This window comes from Tachypleus tridentatus, chromosome 2, assembly GCF_004210375.1.
Source record: "Tachypleus tridentatus isolate NWPU-2018 chromosome 2, ASM421037v1, whole genome shotgun sequence".
Lineage (NCBI taxonomy): Eukaryota > Metazoa > Arthropoda > Merostomata > Xiphosura > Limulidae > Tachypleus > Tachypleus tridentatus.
This window is the reverse complement of record NC_134826.1, coordinates 131,386,897-131,407,499: the sequence shown is the minus strand read 5'-3', so window position 1 is coordinate 131,407,499 and position 20,603 is coordinate 131,386,897.

The window sequence follows — 20,603 nt, the reverse complement described above, 5'->3', positions numbered from 1 at the left end:
TTTCAGATAAAGCTTCCATGTTGAACAGCCATTCACGGCTGTTTTTCAGTTAGGCATTTATGTTTCAGATAAAGCTTCCATGTTGAACAGCCACTCACAACTGTTTCTCAGTTAGGCATTTATGTTTCAGATAAAGCTTCCATGTTGAACAGCCACTCACAACTGTTTCTCAGTTAGGCATTTATGTTTCAGATAAAGCTTTCATGTTGAACAGCCACTCACAACTGTTTCTCAGTCAGGCATTTATGTTTCAGATAAAGCTTTCATGTTGAACAGCCACTCACAACTGTTTCTCAGTTAGGCATTTATGTTTCAGATAAAGCTTCCATGTTGAACAGCCACTCACAACTGTTTCTCAGTTAGGCATTTATGTTTCAGATAAAGCTTCCATGTTGAACAGCCACTCACAACTGTTTCTCAGTTAGGCATTTATGTTTCAGATAAAGCTTCCATGTTGAACAGCCACTCACAACTGTTTCTCAGTTAGGCATTTATGTTTCAGATAAAGCTTCAGCCACTCACAACTGTTTCTCAGTCAGGCATTTATGTTTCAGATAAAGCTTTCATGTTGAACAGCCACTCACAACTGTTTCTCAGTTAGGCATTTATGTTTCAGATAAAGCTTTCGTGTTGAACAGCCACTCACAACTGTTCCTCAGTTAGGCATTTATGTTTCAGATAAAGCTTCCATGTTGAACAGCCACTCACAACTGTTTCTCAGTTAGGCATTTATGTTTCAGATAAAGCTTCCATGTTGAACAGCCACTCACAACTGTTTCTCAGTTAGACATTTATGTTGCAGATAAAGCTTCCATGTTGAACAGCTACTCACAACTGTTTCTCAGTTAGACATTTATGTTGCAGATAAAGCTTCCATGTTGAACAAATTCTACTTCTTTTTGACACACGTTATAATAGAGATTTTATTCAGAAACATCTAAATTTCTAACCAGTTCGTAGTTAAAATTACTTAAGTTTTAAAGAGTGGTATACAATCAGTGTGAAAACATTGTTTATATATATATATATATATATATTTACAAGAAACGAATAAAACACTAACGAGAATCGATCTTCCAGCTTTCTTTGGGGTTCAATTTTTTCGGTGAACACACCAGATAGTCCGATGTGGACTTTGCTATAAGAAAAATACACACCCGTATGACTTGGTCTTAGCACTTCAAATGAATAAAGAAATATGAAATACTTCCTTTACGCTATATCGCTATAAAAATTCTTAGATTAGTTTTAACACTGTAAGACGAGTAATGGCGTAACTTAGGTTTGAACATGGTAGGGAAGACAGTTATTTTAATCCAACAACATTGTATTTTGTTCAACAGTAATGGTTCTTTCAAGTATGTATGTAATCCGTGCTGTTTAGTGTAAACCACCTGGTGCCAAGATAGAGAAGTTTCAAATTACTTTAAGTTGAAATTATGTATTTATTCAGTTCAGCAATAGTCACCTGTCGGGTAAAACAACAAACAAAAAACTGTTCATCTTGAATGTACTGTATCTGATAGCTAGTACAGGTCCAAAGAGTCGTCTGGTATAGGTGGGCAAGCTGCCCGACAGGCAAGAAAATTTCAGTGATTCATTTGATGAAAAAATTGATTATTCATTGACTTAATAAGATACTCATCAATGTGACACGTGCAGCGGTAACCGTTGGTTTGACATTGAAGTTGTTATTGTTATTATTAGCAGCTGTATTGTGTTTGGTGTCTCGCATTGTTGCCCAATAAATAGATGGTTGTTCTATTCAACAAAAGTATCTAGCACCCTAACATTGGTGATTCTGAAGTGAAGGGGAGGTTCACTTCCTACATAGTCCGGGTAGTTTCGTTCTTGAAGACATGTTTTACATGTTTAAGATTCAACTGTATGGCTTCAGATGTAGTTTCGGACTGGAAATGGTTAATTCCTATTCGATTAATTGACAAAATTAGCTGAGCAGCGAGGACAACAGATATTGTAAACAACACATCAGTTAGGGCTCAAAAGGGTCAGCGTTAGAAAGCGTAATTTAAAACAGCGAAACAGGCTGTTTCATGAATAACTTATATCTACATACACTTATTCAATCAAAGCTGGCGTCATTGGTCTGTAAAATAATAATATTATTCCATTTTTACCTAGCTATAGTTTTCATACGCATAAAAATATGACCTTGCATATTATGTTTTAAAAATAATACCTTGTAATAATACTCAAGGTTTAGTGCTTTCATCCTGTTTTAACGAGCGTCCCTTCAATAACTATCTAAACAGTGTCATAATGAAATATAAAGTTTGGTTAAAGAAAAAAAATGTGTACAACATAAGGGCAAAATGTTTGGTTTGAATTTCGCGCAAAATTACACGAGGGCTATCTGTGCTAGCTGTCCCTTATTTAACAGTGTAAGACTAGAGGGAAAGCAACTAGTCATCGCCACCCACCACCAACTTTTGGGCTACTCTTTTACCAACAAATAGTGGGATTGACCGTTATATTATAACGCTCCCACGGCTGAAAGGGCGAGCATGTTTGGTGTGAGGGGGGTTCGAACCCACGACCCTCGACTTACGAGTTGAGTGCCTTAACCACCTGGCCTTGCCGGGCCTGGAGTAAAATAATCTTCTCAGACGATTTTCTTGGGCCTCTTCGAAACATGTAACAGATTCAACAAAAGTATGTAAAAACTGCCCGTCCTTGGACTAATTTCTTTATCTTTACATCAAAACAAATAGCTATGGGTGAAGGTCGACAAGATCCTTCCTCGACCAAGCCTATCCTAATCCTTTGACATTCCTTCCGTCCTCAATGTCAGAGGAAGCTGATCTGTGTAAGTGCACATGCACAACTCTGGTTTGCAAAGTTCTCGGCGAAAAACAGATTGACGTGTAAACCGACTAACTTATGGTTCTCACTCAGAGAAAAACCAAACGGATATATTGGGCTAACAAGGGTTTAATTTCAGAAATAATTAAATGGTGCCAGACTGTCGGTCGGTCTGCCTGAGTCACTGTTTGTTCGTGACCCCCAGGGGAGAGGCAGGTCCTTTCTACACCTCTTTTTTTCCTCATTAACTGTTTTGTTAACTGACAAATGACGTACGACGATTAATTTTCGCGATATTAGTGTATAAATATTAAGATTGTCTAACACTAATCTTTTACCCCTCTTCAAGGCCACGTCCATGAAGTTTAACCTTATGTCATTTTATTCTGTTTACCGCTTCACTTTAGTTTCACATGTAAAAGTCCGCAAACAGTTCCATGGCAAACGGCAATTTTCACCAGATAAATTCACGCAAATACTGTAACAATAGACTTTGGGTACTGTTATATCGTCTTGAATTTTAGGGAAGAGAGAATATGTAAATGTGTGAATTTTCTAAAGAATTATCGGTTCAAGATGTTTTTTTTAGCTATTTCAATGAGTAGGATTTGTCATGCTGATTTTATATTCTCTAATCAAGTCAATAAACGTGTTTTTGGCTGTTTCTGTTAAACGGTTGTTTTCTATATTTGTAGGTAATGTTATTGGGGGCAGTATGAAAATTCCAGAACTGTTAACGTATAAATGTATATAACCAGCTCTGTAAATGTCATATCAAGTAAGCAGGTCGATTTGTCTGACATAAATGATATTTGAATTTAGTACGTGATCGATTTGATTGGTGTAACTGACATTTGGAACAAGCAGAAACATTCGCTTTAAGCAGAGAGATTGATTTGGCTGGTACAACTGACATTCGAACGAAATACGAAGACTGATTTGACAGAATTGATATTTTGATACAGACGAGTTTGTGGTTGGATGAACTAAGCGTCCAAAACTCACCATGGTGCCAAAAATATCACTTCTTATGAAGAGTGAATCACAACGTCTGTGGTGTTTTTTATTCTTCGTGTCATAGCTGAAAATTTCCATGAACTTTCAGATGAGCAGATTTGCGAGTAATTAGAGGAAGATCAGAACAAATTTCTATCAGTTTCTGATGTGATGAACTACATGACCCAACTGTTAAACACAAGAAAAAGAGACAAAATTGTTTGACCAACTATCAGGATAGCACTGCACAGAAAGGCGGAACAATGTTATGAAAAGTATAGGGCGAGATGAAGGTGTGTAACTTTATGCTTAACTTCAAACAAAGGAACGATGGCAGAGGTCCCGTGTTTGGAGGGCTATAGCTTCATGACCAAAAGACGTATCAAACGTTTATAATTCATTCTTCTGCTCTTATAACGATCTGCAATCGACATAAATTACACATTGACTTAATGTCATTAACTGAAATAAAAGAGCGCAATAAATCATTTTTGTAAATTCTCTTCAACCAAGTACAAAACGTTTGTTCTCGCGATTCGGCTGCCAAGTTTAAAACAACAACAACAAAAGTTAAAAGCAGTGTCATATAAAAAGCAACAATATATGTTTTATTTTATGAAGTTGTAAATTTTCACATATTTATTAACAGCTCAGGATCTGGGCAGGATATGATCTTTCTGAAATATGGCTAGAAGTTAACGTACTTGGATCACTGTGTGTACTCGAGAAGTTGTGAATTGCGTTCCATTGCCTTTAAAGTGTGTTCCATACTTTGGAACTATGGATACAATATAAAATTTACGGTCAAATAGTACTGTTTAGTGAGACAAGAGTAGCCGAAGCGCTGGGGATGGGCGCTGTTGACTAGTACCTTGTGGTCAGCGAAAATCTATCTAGAGATAAGCAAGAATCTTTGAAGAAAAAATAAAATAAAATCCACCTCTAAGAACTGGAGGACAGTCTCGGTAAGTTACCACCATTTTCACTAATCAGCACTTAACGTTCGCGCACTGTTGATTCGCCCATGAATTTTTTCTTTTGACTTATTTATTATTAATACAAGTCACTTTTAAGTGTATGTGTGTTTTAACCGAATGAAATGCCTCAGTGGTACGCCACTGATTCAAAGGTCTGACTGTTGGAAACCACTACTCTTTCACCAATTCAAATTTAGAAGACAGATGTTCGCAGGTAGGCCTGGTAGAGCTTTGTGCGAAACTCCAGATAATGTTTTGAAACATATAATATATTTCGCTAAGCATCGTGAATATATTCCTGGTAAGACACTTGGGTCAACTAACAAAGATCGCCTCCTAATCTTATTGTAGTGTATTTTACGAGATAATATTTCAAACAAAGCGCTTGAGCATGCGTCCCAATCCTCAATAATTCCTCGAAACTCTGAATGCATCAGTATTTTTTTTCCAAATACAATAGACAATGGAACTAAATGATAATAGCAATGATTAAAGTAACTGAATTCAAGTAAGTAAATTTTACACATGCTGATAGTGCTCTATATTTACATGACAGTCCCAGCATGGCAAAGTGGTTAGGGCGCTCGACTCGTTACTTCAGGTCGTTGGTTCGAATCCCCGTCACATCAAACATACTCGTCCTTTCATCTCTGGGGACATCATAATTTTTCACTCAATCCCACTATTTGTTGGTAAAGGGTAGCCCAAGAGTTAGCGTTGGGTACTGATGACTAGCTTCCTTCCTTCTAGTCTTACACTGCTACAGTAGGGACGGCTAGCGTAGATACTCCTCGTGTAGCTTTGCACGAAATTCAAAAACAAACAAACTTGCATGACACTATCTAAGGGTATGTTTTATCTTCTGATAACTTCCTGATGATCTAGTCAGAGACCATTACTATCTTCCATTGTTAGTGACATTTTTCCTGTTTGTTATGGCACAGAATTAAGAACACCAAAAAAAACGTTTTTTTTTTAATAATCTCTACAGACAAAAATATTAGAGCAAGTAAAGTACAGAAGCTCCCTCTTTCTAGTGGTAAGTAATATATCTAAAACATAGGCTCAGCATGTTCAGGTGGTTAAGGCATTTGACTCGCAATCTGAGGGTCGCAGGCTTGTATCCCTGTCACGACAAACTTGCTCGCCCTTTCAGCCGAAGGAGCATTATAATGTATTGATCAATCCCACTATTCGTTGATAAAAAAGAGTAGTCCAAGAGTTGGCGGTGGGTAGTGATGACTAACTGCCTTCCCTCTAGTCTTAAACTGCTAAATTATAGATGGCTTATACAGATGGTCATCTTGTAGCTCTGCGTGAAAATCAAAAATACACAAACCCATTGTGTAGCTTTGTGCTTGACTGCAAACAAACGAGTTTCAAAAACATGCATCACTGATGCCACTAATTCATTCTTGTGAATTACTGAGCTATTTGAAATACTAAAAATTAAAAGTGAAGCTCAATCTAAAATCTGCAACAAGAAATAATAAGTAAAACATCATTATGATATTTTTTTCGAAATTCCTTGAACAATGGCTGGACAAGACTCTTTGCTCATAATCCAAGGGTTGTGAGCTCGAATCCCCGTCACATCTAACATGCTCGCCCTTCTCAGCCATGGGAGGGTTATAATGTTTTGGTCAATCCCAAAGAGTTGGTGGTGGGTGGTGATGACTAGTTGCCTTCCCCTTAGTCTTGCACTACTAAATTAGGGACTGCTAGCGCAGATAGCCCTCGTGTAGCTTTGCGCGAAGTTCAAACCAAACCAAAACTTAAACAATGTACAAAGTTATTAAATTTTACAGTTTTTAATTCGGTCAGAAACTAACTGTGATTATATGTGTTTTTAATCAGGAATTAACTGTGATTATCTGTGTTTTTATTGAGGAACTAACTGTGATTATATGTGTTTTTAATCAGGAATTAACTGTGATGATATGTGTTTTTATTCAGGAATTAACTGTGATGATGTGTGTTTTTATTCAGGAATTAACTGTGATGATATGTGTTTTTATTCAGGAATTAATTGTGGTGATATGTGTTTTTATTCAAGAATTTACTGTGATTATCGGTGTTTTTATTCAGGAATTAACTGTGGTGATATGTGTTTTTATTTAAGAATTTACTGTGATTATATGTGTTTTTATTCAGGAATTAACTATGATTATATATGCTTTTATTCAGGAATTAACTATAATGATATGTGTTTTTGTTTTATCCGTAACCGAAAATGATAGGGCAGGATATTTGTGCATCTTTGCGTGAAATTCAAAATTAACCACACTATTATGCCATTTGCGGCCTGGCATGGCCGAGCGCGTAAGGCGTGCGACTCGTAATCCGAGGGTCGCGGGTTCGCGCCCGCGTCGCGCTAAACATGCTCGCCCTCCCAGCCGTGCGGGTGTATAATGTGACGGTCAATCCCACTATTCGTTGGTAAAAGAGTAGCCCAAGAGTTGGCGGTGGGTGGTGATGACTAGCTGCCTTCCCTCTAGTCTTACACTGCTAAATTAGGGACGGCTAGCACAGATAGCCCTCGAGTAGCTTTGTGCGAAATTCCAAAACAAACAAACAAACAATATGCCATTTGCTGCTTTTATTTTCTTCACATATTTAATGGTTGAATGTGTTTCAAGAACTTTACTGCCATCTATTAGACAATGGACAAACATTCAAAAATCGGAAGATGGTCGTCACCAATCACCCCCTACTCTTGCACCAACAAATAGTCACATTATAACGCTTTCACGGTTAAAATGGCGAGTTTGGTTGGTGGGACGAGGATTCAAACCCACGACCCTACCAGTGGGAGTCAAGCGCTTTAACCTTCTGGCTATGCCGGAGTGGCGTATGAACGCAATAGTATTATCTTTGAGCGTAACTTTTATAAAACTTATTTGAGTAGCAATGAAAGGTCTTAAAATATTTTGATGTGCAGTGTTTGGCACCATACTTTGGCATCGTTTCTCTGACCAAAAGTAATTTATCATTTGATCCACAAATGTTATAAATAAAGCAAGCACTAGTCTTCACTGTTTGTTATTAATTAAGCACAAAGCTGCATGATAAGCTATTAGTGTTGTGTTCACCGCGAGTATAGAAGCCCAGTGTTTAACGTTATACGCCTTCAAATCTACCACCGAACTGCCGAGAAGGGTGGATAGAAAATGAATGTTTAATAAATTTTTATAAATGTGACAGCTTTATTTAAATGTATTTGGAAAAGATGGAATTATGCCACCTTGCATGAGATTATTTAACAAAGAAACCAGGGCTGAGTGCTGTTGAGTGGCCAGTGCATCGTACTGTAAATTGAAATTCTATGATTCATATCCCGTTACTGTGGAAAACCTAACTTTTTGGTCTGGCAAAAGTATATCAAGAGTTCGCTGTGTATTCTCTTTATTAACTACCTTCCTTTTAATCTCTTACTTCGAAATGATTAACAGCTAATGCAGTTAGCCCTCGAGTTGCCTTCCGCGAAATTCAGCATATTGCAGCATATTGACACCATGCATTTTCTTTCTTCATATTTTATTATAGGAATTTTTCAAAACTTTTCATTTATGGAAGTGTGTGGACAGTTTCAATTAAAATAACTCGATAAGTTACTTTCACCCTGCCTACGTATTGTTCTATGTCATTCACTTGTGATAAAATTTGTTTTCCTATGAAAAAAATAATTGACTTGATAAGTCATAGTATGAGAAAGAGGCTTGCTGAGCGTTGGATCTTTCAGAAACAATGTATTACACATATAATTAATTTATTCCTTACTTTTACACGTCAGTTCTTATTATTACTAATGTAGTTTTCTCCTATTCATTGTGACCTGCTTCGGAATAAAAAAAGACTAGCAAGTGGGTCACCAGATCTTTTGAATGATAATTCAAATTAATTCAAGTAAAATACATTGATAGTAATAACGAACAGGATGATGTTAAAACAAATAAATAATTTGATATTAATAAAAATAATAAATGTCATTCTGTTGAGTAAGACTTACAAAAACTGATAAACAATATAATTCAATAACTAAATATACTTCACACTGTAACAAATTTGCTTTTATACATTTATTTTAATATCTGCGTTTGTTTCAGTTTGATGCATGTAACGGATATTGCGTAAGTCCCGTCTGTCCTCTAAATTTGTAGATAATTCTCGAGTGTAAGAATTAACAATATCTGTTTTACTAAAGCACTAGCGTATGATCGAATATTGTTGAACTTTCGAGAATCTCGCCTAATGAATATAAAAGCTAGCCATCGGAAGACGTCGAGAGACAGTAATAGAATATTGTTTGGTCGCTATAGTCAGTATACTCTAAGCATCGGAAGCAATAATTGTGATAAACTTTTATTATTTTGAAAACTGCAAACATTTGACGAGGAACGTTTATAGGTTTCGAACATTACGAACCACTCAACTTCAGAAAATTAACTTTGGATGTTCGTATTTCTACAAAGACACTGTGTAACTTCAGCGGTGAAAAACTTATGTGTGTCTGAAAAGCAGTTAGCTCGCTTCGCCATCAAGTGTATCATGAAAGTAATTTGTGCCTCGTAAACCATCGACAATATGTTCAGTTACAGAATGGATAGAGGATATTATATTATTCGTAAGTTTGTAAAACTTTTCTATAAAAATTAGAATTAATTCGCTAACCATGAATCATTAATAAAAGATTCAGTTCCGGACTAAATAGAAAACTTAGTATAGTTCGTAACTTTGCAAAACTTTTGTATGCAAATTATTATTTTTAATAATCTTTTTTATACATTGTATTATTGTTTGTACATTAAAATATAGTGTGAATCAATCTAGTTAACGAATATCATAAATTTGATACATTACATGATTAAAGTAAGAAAAAACAACTTTTGAATTAAATTATTTGCACAGAGACTATAAAAATAGTTTCAACAAAACTGCGTAAAGGTGAAGAGGCCATGTGAAAATGTTGAAATTAGTTCTTTAATTTTTGTTTTCATATTTTATGTTTACATTAATTTGAATACGAAACACAGTGTTGTGTATTCTACACTACTGAGTAACGTGAGAAACATTTTCGAGTAAATGGTCGCCGTCCAGTGTGTGACAAGTATACATACAGTGTATTTGTGTATCAAATATATATTTTGTGCTTTTGTACAGTTTGTTTTGTTTATTTTTTACGTAGTCAATTACTCATATAGCCCAGACATGCTTCGCAATAAGTATCCTGATCGAGACTCCTGTTATTCTGCAGGCTTATCTTGTCACTATAAAGGAAATTAAGTTCGACTTGAAAAATACCACAAAACAAACAGTGAATCCAAAACGTGTGGAGAACACTTAAAGGTAAAAAAATATATTTCAGCGTTTAGGTAAAAGCCGTAATTGTTATCAAAAAAGAATACTTAAAAATGCCAGTATGTATCATTCAATGAGTACTTGGATAAACGAATAAGAAACATCCAAATCAAAGTCACTTTATTTATGTTCTTTTATGATTTATGTTTATATTGAAACTAAATACTTGTTTACTTCATCAGTAATTTTGAAAAATGCAGATGGTGTATTGTATGCTTTTTTGTAATGCAAGTGTCCGTGTTTTAACTAAGCTTTTAAGTGCATAGACATTATCAACTAAAACATTATTCATTTCATGTTGCGTGATAAATATTCATTTTGGTAATGAAGAAAAGTGGGAGGTTATTTGCTTTATTAATAGTGTATTATACCTTAACATAATTTTGCCACTATCCGTCTCAGTGTACTGTCACAAACAGAAATATAAAACCACGAAGATTATCTTCAATAGTTATTAGTGTTTAGTCTTCGCTAAAACAGAAAATCTGATTCTAACTTGACCGAAGTTGGTTCAGTGGTTAGCATGCTAACCCATGAAACTTTGCGGCCGTGGATGAAATTGGATGCATTATGAGCATATGATTTTTTTTTCTTTTGTCATAAGGTTTTCTTTTAACAACCTTGTTTGTGACAATTCTTCTAAAATACCAGCGTGCAACCAAAGTGAACTCTACATCATGCTCACTTGCTACACGCGTTTTGGAAAACTCAGAAGTCACGTGACGAGTAAGGCGAAAGGGAAAGAAATTGCACTCGAAAGTAGGCTTAATTCTTAGAAATTATATTTCAGAATGTGATAAACGAATCTCAATGTGTGTTTTAGCTACACCATGCTCAGCGTCTCTTCTTCTAAATTAGAAAAGGCCAAAACCATATAATTTTTCTCCCTCTTTCAAATATTTCGAAATTCAATTCCATCCTTTAAGTAAGATTGAAATTACGTAAATATAATATTGTTTTTCGTTGTTTTTTGGTAATTAAGTATTACATCGAATCAATTATAAAGAAATGTACTAGAATCTAAGACAGTATTTTAAAAAGTTAATGTGTATGTGTGCGCGCTAATGACTGTTGAACTACTAAATCGATATTCATTAAATTTAAATTTATTTTATAAAAAAGCCTCATGAATCTGACCCGTTTTAGCATGGGCCGCTGTGTCTTCGACGTGCGTTGTTCGTTTGAAGTTAAAGCTATACAATTGACTATCTGTGCTCTGTCCATCATGGGTAGCAAAGCCCGGTTTCTAACGTTGTAAGTCCGCAGCCTTACCGCTGTGCCACTGGAAAACATTATGTTCATTGAACCGATACGCCAGTTAATAAAGGATTAAAATAGTCTAGTACTTTATATTAAACGAAATTTGAATGATAGATATTAATAATTTTATGTTCGACTTTTTTTATAAAGCACAAAACTACGCATTTGGCAGTCTATGCTTTTATTTCGTTTGTGTTGAATTTTGTGGAAACCTACATGAGGTATATTTTCGCTAGTCGTCACCACCCGCCGCCAACTCTTGAGCTACTCTTTCACTAATGATTAGTGAGATTAATTGAAACATTATAACGCCCCATGCAGCGTCGTAAGCCTAAAGAATTACCATGGTAATTACCGTGGACCACTGGGTGGTCGTTTTTTTTCTCTATTTATTTTAATATTTAGTAAATTAAAACATCTTGTAGTTGTTTTTTACAAAAAATTTAACTACTGTAAAATACGTAAAATATAAAGAATTACCTGAAAAAATTCTATTTTGAGTTACTTTATTGTTGTTAACAGGGAGTAATTTCATTAAGTTTGAGTGTTTAACTATAATGGTGGTTTACGAACATTAATATTTTTACATAATTTGGGGTTTGTACTATCGTCTTTGCTCATATATTAATTTTCTAATCAGAACCTCTTAACAGTGTTCCAAAAATCAAAATTTCAAAATAGGTCCTCATGGCCAGGTAGATGGTTAAGGCACTCGACTTGTAATCTGAGGGTCGCGAGTTCGAATCCCCATCGCACCAAACATGCTCATCTTGGGGGCGTTATAATAAGACAGTCAATCCCACTATTCGTTGGTAAAAGAGTAGCCCAAGAGTTGGCGGTGGGTGGTAATGACTAGCTGCCTTCTCTTTATTCTTACACTGCTAAATTAGGGACGGCTAGAGCGGATAGCTCTCTCGTCGCTATGCGCAAAATTAAAAACAAACAAATAAAATTTCAAACAGCAGAAAGTAATGATTAACAGTGAATACTGCATTTAGGAGAAGAGAAATAGTGATTTATTATTTCGTGATTTACTTGTTCTACCTAGGCGGGATACTTGGTAGATTTGTTAATGGCTCAGTGTTGGGAAATTCATCAAAATCTACTTTTTTCATATGTTAAATCGTTCTTTGGTGAGTATCTATTCAGGCACGACAATTTCCACAGCTGACTAATTGTATTTAAAATGACGCAAAAGAGAAGAAATATTGAAACTGGTATATTTGTTACCCTTTGTCGTTTGTTCTCCATGTTTAATATTTACCTTATGAATATGAAGTCGGTTTTGGAATCGTGCTTTCTTTTTTGGATTGTAAAACCTCATCACATCATGACGTCAGAGTTTGAGCTTATCATCATTGATGGCGCGTTCACCATCTCATCGTCTCTTCCAATGGTTTGTTTGTTTACTTTTTTGAATTCAGCGCAAAGCTACTCGAGGGCTATCTGCGCTAGCCGTCCCTAATTTAGCAGTGTAAGACTAGAGGGAAGGCAGCTAGTCATCACCACCCACCGCCAACTCTTGGGCTACTCTTTTACCAACTAATAGTGGGATTGACTATCATATTATAATGCCCCACGGCTGAAAGGGCGAGCATGTTTGTCGCGACGGGGATGCGAACCCGCGACCCTCAGATTACGAGTCAAACGCCATAACACACTTGACCATGCCGGGCCATTCAGCCATACATACCATTCAATCCTGCCTTCTAATTCTAATGTTAAAATGTCCAAAATTTTTTCATTCATTATTAGATGTGTGCAGTTTTCGCACATACTGTTTACAAAAATCATCGAATTGACTTTTGTCCTTGCTATCGCCATCTGTTTTCTAGAAGTAGCACCTTTTCTGTCTGAATTATATATTGTTGTAACGCTGCACATTAGGCAAGAAGGCAAATGGTAGTGGCGTGCTTCACTACTAGAATAGAAAATACCTTAATGTCACAGCAGCTCCTCTGTTGAATCATAATGACCATCACGTGAGTAGAATTAGTCCCTATGATTAAATTTTCCATTAAGTAAGAACTATTAGAATTTACAATATTACTAAAAACGATCTCAAGTAGATGGGTTGACAGGAAGGCATTTCGAGGGAAGAAAATGACTGGATCAATTCACAAGTCTATTTGAACATGAGAATATAAACTAACCAGTTGCCCTAATGAGCAAAGGCATTCACAGAAAAATGAAATAAATATCTATTTATAAATGAATATAAACCTTATTAAATATACTGCACGAAGCCTTAGCAATAATAATTTGTTTTAAAAAATCCTCTATTTTATAACGTTAGTATAGTGAAAAGTTATTTCTATTCTATGTGTGTTGTGTGTTTTTCGTATAGCAAAACCACATCGAGCTATCTGCTCAGCCCACCGAGGGGAATCGAACCCCTGATTTTAGCGTTGTAAATCCGGAAACATACCGCTGTACTAGCGGGGGGCTCTATTCTATGAAATTTATCCTAAGCACAGTGAAACTGGGTGTGGTGTGTTTTTTTTTTTTTAACAAAGATAAAATTTATAGCTTATAAAACATATAGCAACGTTTTAAAAAACGTAAAAAGGCATAAAATTGATAATTAAAATTTGCAACATAAACATTTTAATTGTTTTCTAAAAAATGTATCGCAATGAATTCTTTTCCATTGTTTTGTGAGAAATGACGAATAGAAATTATTTCATTTTGTTTAACACATTTTTCTCCAGTCTGTTTAATTCTTTGCACAAACCCAGTCAGCTTACATAAAGTATTATTAATTTTTGAAGTATATTTTACAGAACCTCCAGCTATATAGCATACCTACCTTATTTACTTTTAAGGGAATCACTTTTATCTGAAATATCACACAGGTAGTGCATGATAGTCTTTATATATACACCTGTGTGCGCGTAATTCAGATAGAAAAAACAAACATCCTTTTACAGCCGTAGCGTGTCCTATTTGTAATCTTATCGGATATCCAAGGGTCTCGAGTTTAAGGCGTAATACTGCCAAATACGTTTTGCACTTTTAACTGTGACAGAAAATCCTGCTAACTTATCAAGAGTAGTTATTTCAGGTGTTACGTAGTATAATTTATCTCGAATCAGTCTCCGATTTATACTATTACGTACATTACGTATTACGATTTCGAATAGCCTGAAACTTTAATTTAAAAGTAAGTTGAATGTCGATATTTGTCAAATTTATGATATTTGCTAACAAGATTGATACATACAGTTTTCCTCCTTAGTAAAGATATATTTTAATATATCAACAACAATACGATTTATAATAATGGTTATTACAAATGGTGATTTATACATAAAATTTTACAAACGTACAAACAATGCTGAGTTTTCTATCTGGTCTGAAACTGTATTTTTATCGACGGTTTACGATGAGCGAATTAATTCTCAGTTGATATTGTTAGTCTTCGCTCAATGACTATCCTTATGCCGTTTACAAACTGATTTTTCTCTGACAAAGATATCTAATGCCCTCTTAGAAATACTAATGTTCAAAGTTAATTCACTAAAGTTAAACGATTGTAATGTTCGAAATGTGTAAACGTTTCTGGTCAAATATCTATAGTTTCCCGACTGATAAGTGTTCATCACGGTTATAGCTTCCGAGGTTTATAGTATATTAATTGTAGCAAACCAACAACAATATATATTGCTTTCTCTGCGTGTTGCGAAGGATATCTATCATAATCATTATCAGAAGTTCTCGAAAGTTCAGTTGTCTACAATGTAAAACATATATTGTTTATTCTTACACTGAAGAATCTTCTAGAAATTTAGAGAACAAGCGGGACTTTCGCAATAAACATTTATCAATATACGTTGCGTGCATTTCTAAATATATATTAAACTTAAGCAAACACAGATATTAAAATAATTACATAATGATAAATCCGTTACACAGGCACCAAGTGCTACTAAGTACTTGTCTTCCCCCTCGTCCTGCTCCCAATGGCTCAGTGATAAACTTAGTTGTTTATAACATTAAAATTCAGAGGTTGATTCTTGCACAACCAGATACCTTGTGTAGCTTTATACATAAAACACAACATATAAAATACTAGGTTCACTGTTCAATATAAGGGACAGCTGTGCAAAATAACCTTTTCTCAAACAATAGCCCCCGCTAGTACTGTGGTAAGTCTACAAATTTACAACGCTAAAATCAGGGGTTCGATTCCTCTCGGTGGGCTCAGCAGATAGCTTGATGTGGCTTTACATTAAGAAAAAACACACTCATATAATAGCTCCCTCTAGTATTCAGCTGTAAGTATGAAGGCTTATGACACTTACATTTGTTGTTATAGCCCTCGCAGGCAGAAATTTGTGATTAACAACAACTAAAACCAAACTTCATAAAAGGAATAAGATATGTTTTATATCCAAGTGATTTACCTTTGTCATATTGAAACTCATTTTTTTTGTGTTCTGGTTTAGTCATTAAAACTACAGTATTGGTTTAGATAAGTGTTCCTAGTTATTATAGATTTTTTTTTTCAGAAAGTCGGCTCACAAATAATTCGATAAAATTAAAGAAAAGTATAAAAATTTAAGAAATTTAAATTGACTGATATGACAGGAGACTTAGAAGATAACACAATATCAAGAAAGTTGGTTAAACTTGAAATGAGGACATCCAGAAGAATATGTGAGAAAAGGTTGGTTGAAAATGTAAAATTAACAATGAGGATTTCTTGAAATAAATTAAGGGTAAACAAAGTATTAAAATGGAGTAGTATCCTTGAGGGATGATAAAGGTTTGTTTGTTTGTTTATAATTAAGCATAAAGTTACACAATGGGCTGTTCATGCTCTGCCCACTAGGCAGTTTCTACCAGTGTGAGCCCACAGACACACTGGTTTGCCACTGGGAGGGCAGGACGATAAAGGAAAAATTGTACTTGATGAGTATGAGATGGCTGGTTTATTAGATGTTGCTTTTTATCGGTTTTTTTAACGAATACATAAGCAGTATTCCACATCTTGAACAGTAGATAAATGGAAAAGAAATTACACAAAATGACTGCACTAATTTCAAGCTGGTTAAGTTTTCTAAACGGAAAGTTTAAAAAAAAACCGATAAGATTCCTGGGCCAGAAAATATTTCCCCAATGATTCTGAAGGAGGTAAGTGTTTAAATAGTGGACAGGTATTTGAGGATTGGAAACTAGTTAATGTAACTCCTCTTTTCAAAGGAGGTGATAAAAATTGTCCCACTAATTATAGTCCCATTAGTTTTACATCATTTGTGGGAAAGTCTGTTAAAAAGTCATGTAACAAAGCTTAGAATTTTATTGAATAGCCAACATAGCCTCACTAAGAAAAAATTTTTCTTGCAAAACTTCTAACATTCTTTGAGGAGGTTACCGATTATGTTGATAACAGCAAGAATGTGTAAATTTTGTGCATCTTCATCTTCAGAAAGCATTTGATGAGGTCCCACATAGAAGGTTTCTAAAAATTTTCTCTATAGGTGTGGAAGTTAAGTGTTTGGATAGAAGAGTGGCTGGATGAAAGAAAGCAGAGGGTTGTTACAAATGGAGCTCAGTCAAACTGGATTAATGTCACAAGTTGAGAATCTCAGAGCTCAGTCCTAGGATCTTTTGTCTTTCTGATTTACATCAGTGACACAGATGAAGAAACATGCAATAAATTACTTAAATTTTCAGACGATAGTATGGCATTGGGTATTGTTAGCTGTGAAGAGAATGCTGCTGTGTTACTTTAGTGAGTTAGGTACCTAAATAGTATTGGGTGTTGTGAGCTGTGAAGAGAATGCTGCTGAGTTACTTTAGTGAGTTAGGTAGATAAATAGCAGATGTTTTTTTTAATTATAATAACTGTAAGATGTGGGTTATCATAATTTGAATTGTAAATATAATTTGGATGGCAATAACCTTAACAGTGTTATGAAAGAAAGGGATCTTGGTGTAATAGTCGCTTAATTTTTCAATCCATCCAAACAGTGTGCTGTTACTAGTGGTAGCGCAAAAATAATTTTAGGTTGTATCTACAGAAATACTAAATATAAGTCTACAAAGATTATAATTTTGTTGTACAGGTCATTGATTAGGCCATATTTGGAATATTGTGTTCATTCCTGCTTTCCTTACCTTAAGAAAGACATCGAACTGCTGGAAAGGGCTTAAGGAAGGATTACTAGAATAGTATCCGAGACAGAGATGTCATATTAGCAGAAGCCAAAATTTCTGAAATTATTTTCTCTTAAAAAAGAAGAGTTAGAAAGGACCTGATTGAAGTGGTTAAGATTGTAAAGGGAATTGATAGTGATGATACATCATCTTTTTTATACTTAACAGTGAGAACAGTAGGACTAGGGAACACAATTATAAGTTTTGGAAGGGTAGGAGTCATCTTTAGGCAAAACTGTTTTATTTTTCTAACAGGGTGGTTGGCCTTTGGAATGAATTACCTACAGAAGTTGTAGAGGCAGTAAATTTAAATGTGTTTAAGAAAAACTTGATAAGTATATGAATAACAAGGGCTATTTTAAGTTGTTTATTTTTAAGTTAATTTATTTTGTTTTAAAAACAACTACCTTGTTGTAAAGGCCGTAACGTGCAATAAAACAAATATATATATATATACGTATGTATATTTCATGTAAGTTAAATAAGTTAGTATTATCAGCGAATTTTAAAATATTATTGTTAAAGTTTGTTTTAGAGCAACGTCGCAGTTGACTATCTACTACATCTACCACAGGGAATCGAGCCTCGGAATTCAGCGTTGCGAATCTGTAGATTTACCACTGTCTTATCAGGATATTACTGTTGAAAAATTTGGTTATCTGAATCATTGATAAACCATAGTTATTGTCGCATTTTATTTTTAAATATTAATGATATATAAAAGCGTCAAATTATCAGACATATTGATTTCCATCACTAAGTCAGTTTTATATTCACTTCTATTCTATTGCAGTTTATTCCAAAAACGTGCAGGTTGTTATTTGATATCTTTGTCAATCTAGCTTTCATTGATCTTCCGTTTAGATTTAGGAATGAGTGAAGACTTCAGTTTTAAATAAGTGTTTTATGTCCTGCAATCTGTATATATTCAAGACCGTATTAAGGGTTTCGTTTGTTTGTTTTTTTTTTGGCCCTAGGCTTTTCAACTTGTAGAGGTCCCTCGAGACAGAAAACCTCTACGTGCACCACATTTACAGTCATAACTTGAGACCCTGGTGTTGTATAAATATAATCGCTAAATGCCTGTTTGTCATGCTCTATACCTGTAAGGCCCGGCATGACCAGCTGGGTTAAGGCGTTCGACTCGTAATCCGAGGGTCGCGGGTTCGAATTCCCGTCGCACCAATCATGCTTGCCCTTTCAGCCATGGGGGCGTTATAATGTAACAGTCAATCGCACTACTCGTTGGTAAAAGAGTAGCCCAAGAGTTGGTGGTGGGTGGTGATGACGACTAGGTGCCTTCCCTCTAGCGCAGATAGCTTTCGTGTAGCTTTGCGCGAAATTAAAAAAACAAACAAACTGTACCTGTATCTACTGAATGGTTAATCGTAAAATACATATATATATATATATTATAAAACTCGGGAAGTTTTGAATTGCCAAGTAGGTCTGGCTCAAGAAAGTTTTATCGTAGAGGCTGACGAGTATTATCTTGTATTATACAAAACCGTTATATTTATGCTTTTATGTATTTTCGGTTTTATTTATTTATTTCTTTTAAATTAATAGTAATAAATAAAGAGTTTTAAAATGTATTTTAAAGTAATTTTATATTGCTTTATGTATGTATATATATATATATATATATATGAAAATGTTTATTTTGAAGGGTACATTACAAAAAAATATATTCATTTTACAATTCCTAAAATTTCATATCAATATCAACATTGATCTGTCAGTCTTTGTATTTGCTGAATGGTCAATCTGAAAACAAAGTTTATTAGGAATAAAAATGTTTCTTTTTGTGGAGGAATTTCACGAGAAACAGGACTTCCTTCGTTGATTGACCGAAAATATTATTTTGAAGATACGAGCATGAATGTAAAAAGCCGCATAGAGAGGAACGTTTTTGAGTGTGTATTGTTGATCTTCGGTTTATATATACATATATATACTCTTGAAAAAAAGAAACGCAAAAGGTAAAATTTGAGACATATTGTTAACAAGTTTATTCCGGGTAGTTCTGTATGACATGTGTGAAACTTTGCACATTCACTGCTGAACATCCAAAGTCTGCAAAGGCGAAGTCCACGCTCACTAGTTGAAGTTTAACGTCACTCAACGTCAATAACGAGTATGCCCCCCGTGAGCATCAATAACTGCTTGGCACCTCCTGCCCATGGAAGCGATGAGATGACGAATCACATCCTGTGGAATGGCTGTCCACTCAGCCTGCAAAGCTGCTGCAAGCTGAGGTAAAGTCTGCGGTTGAGGTTGTCACTGTCGCAGACGTCGGTCCAACTCGTCCCAAAGATGTTCGGTGGGGTTTTAATCTGATGATCTGGAGGGCCAGGGAAGAACGTTGATGTTGTGATGTCTCAAGAAGACAATGGTGAGTCGGGCTGTGTGAGGACGGGCGTTGTCATGTTGAAAAACGTCGTTGACGTTCACCATGATGGGTTGCACATGGGGCCTAAGAATCTCGTCGACGGTTGCGAACGGTCTGATCGGAAATCCTACGCAGCCCTGGTATGGTTGAGGCAGTAGACGCCGCAGTGGTGGTCCTATCCCGAAGGTGACGTAACCGGATGTAGCGATCTTGTGCGGGCGTGATCACACGAGGTCTGCCAGATCGTGGACGGTCAAAAGTTGATCCATGTTGTTGGTGACGATTCCATAGCCTTGTGGACATTCACAGCTCTGGCAACATCTGATCGAGATTTGCGTGCTTCCAATCGACCAATGGCGTTGTTGCGTTGTGCTTCAGTCAGTCTTGGCGTAACTGTATTGCGTGTCGGTGGCTTAACACTGAGCTATGGAAACCGAGAACCCGTCACTTTTATAGGGATTTTGCACATGTTGCACAGATCTCTCAAACATATTTATTGGACACGAATGCGTTTTAGCGAAAAATCCGATATTTTCCTCCGTTTTCAAAGTGCACAACTTTTATTGTCATTTTGGTCTGACAATCAGTGCCTTAACACGTGTAACGTCACATACTCTGAGCTTGTAACGTTATTA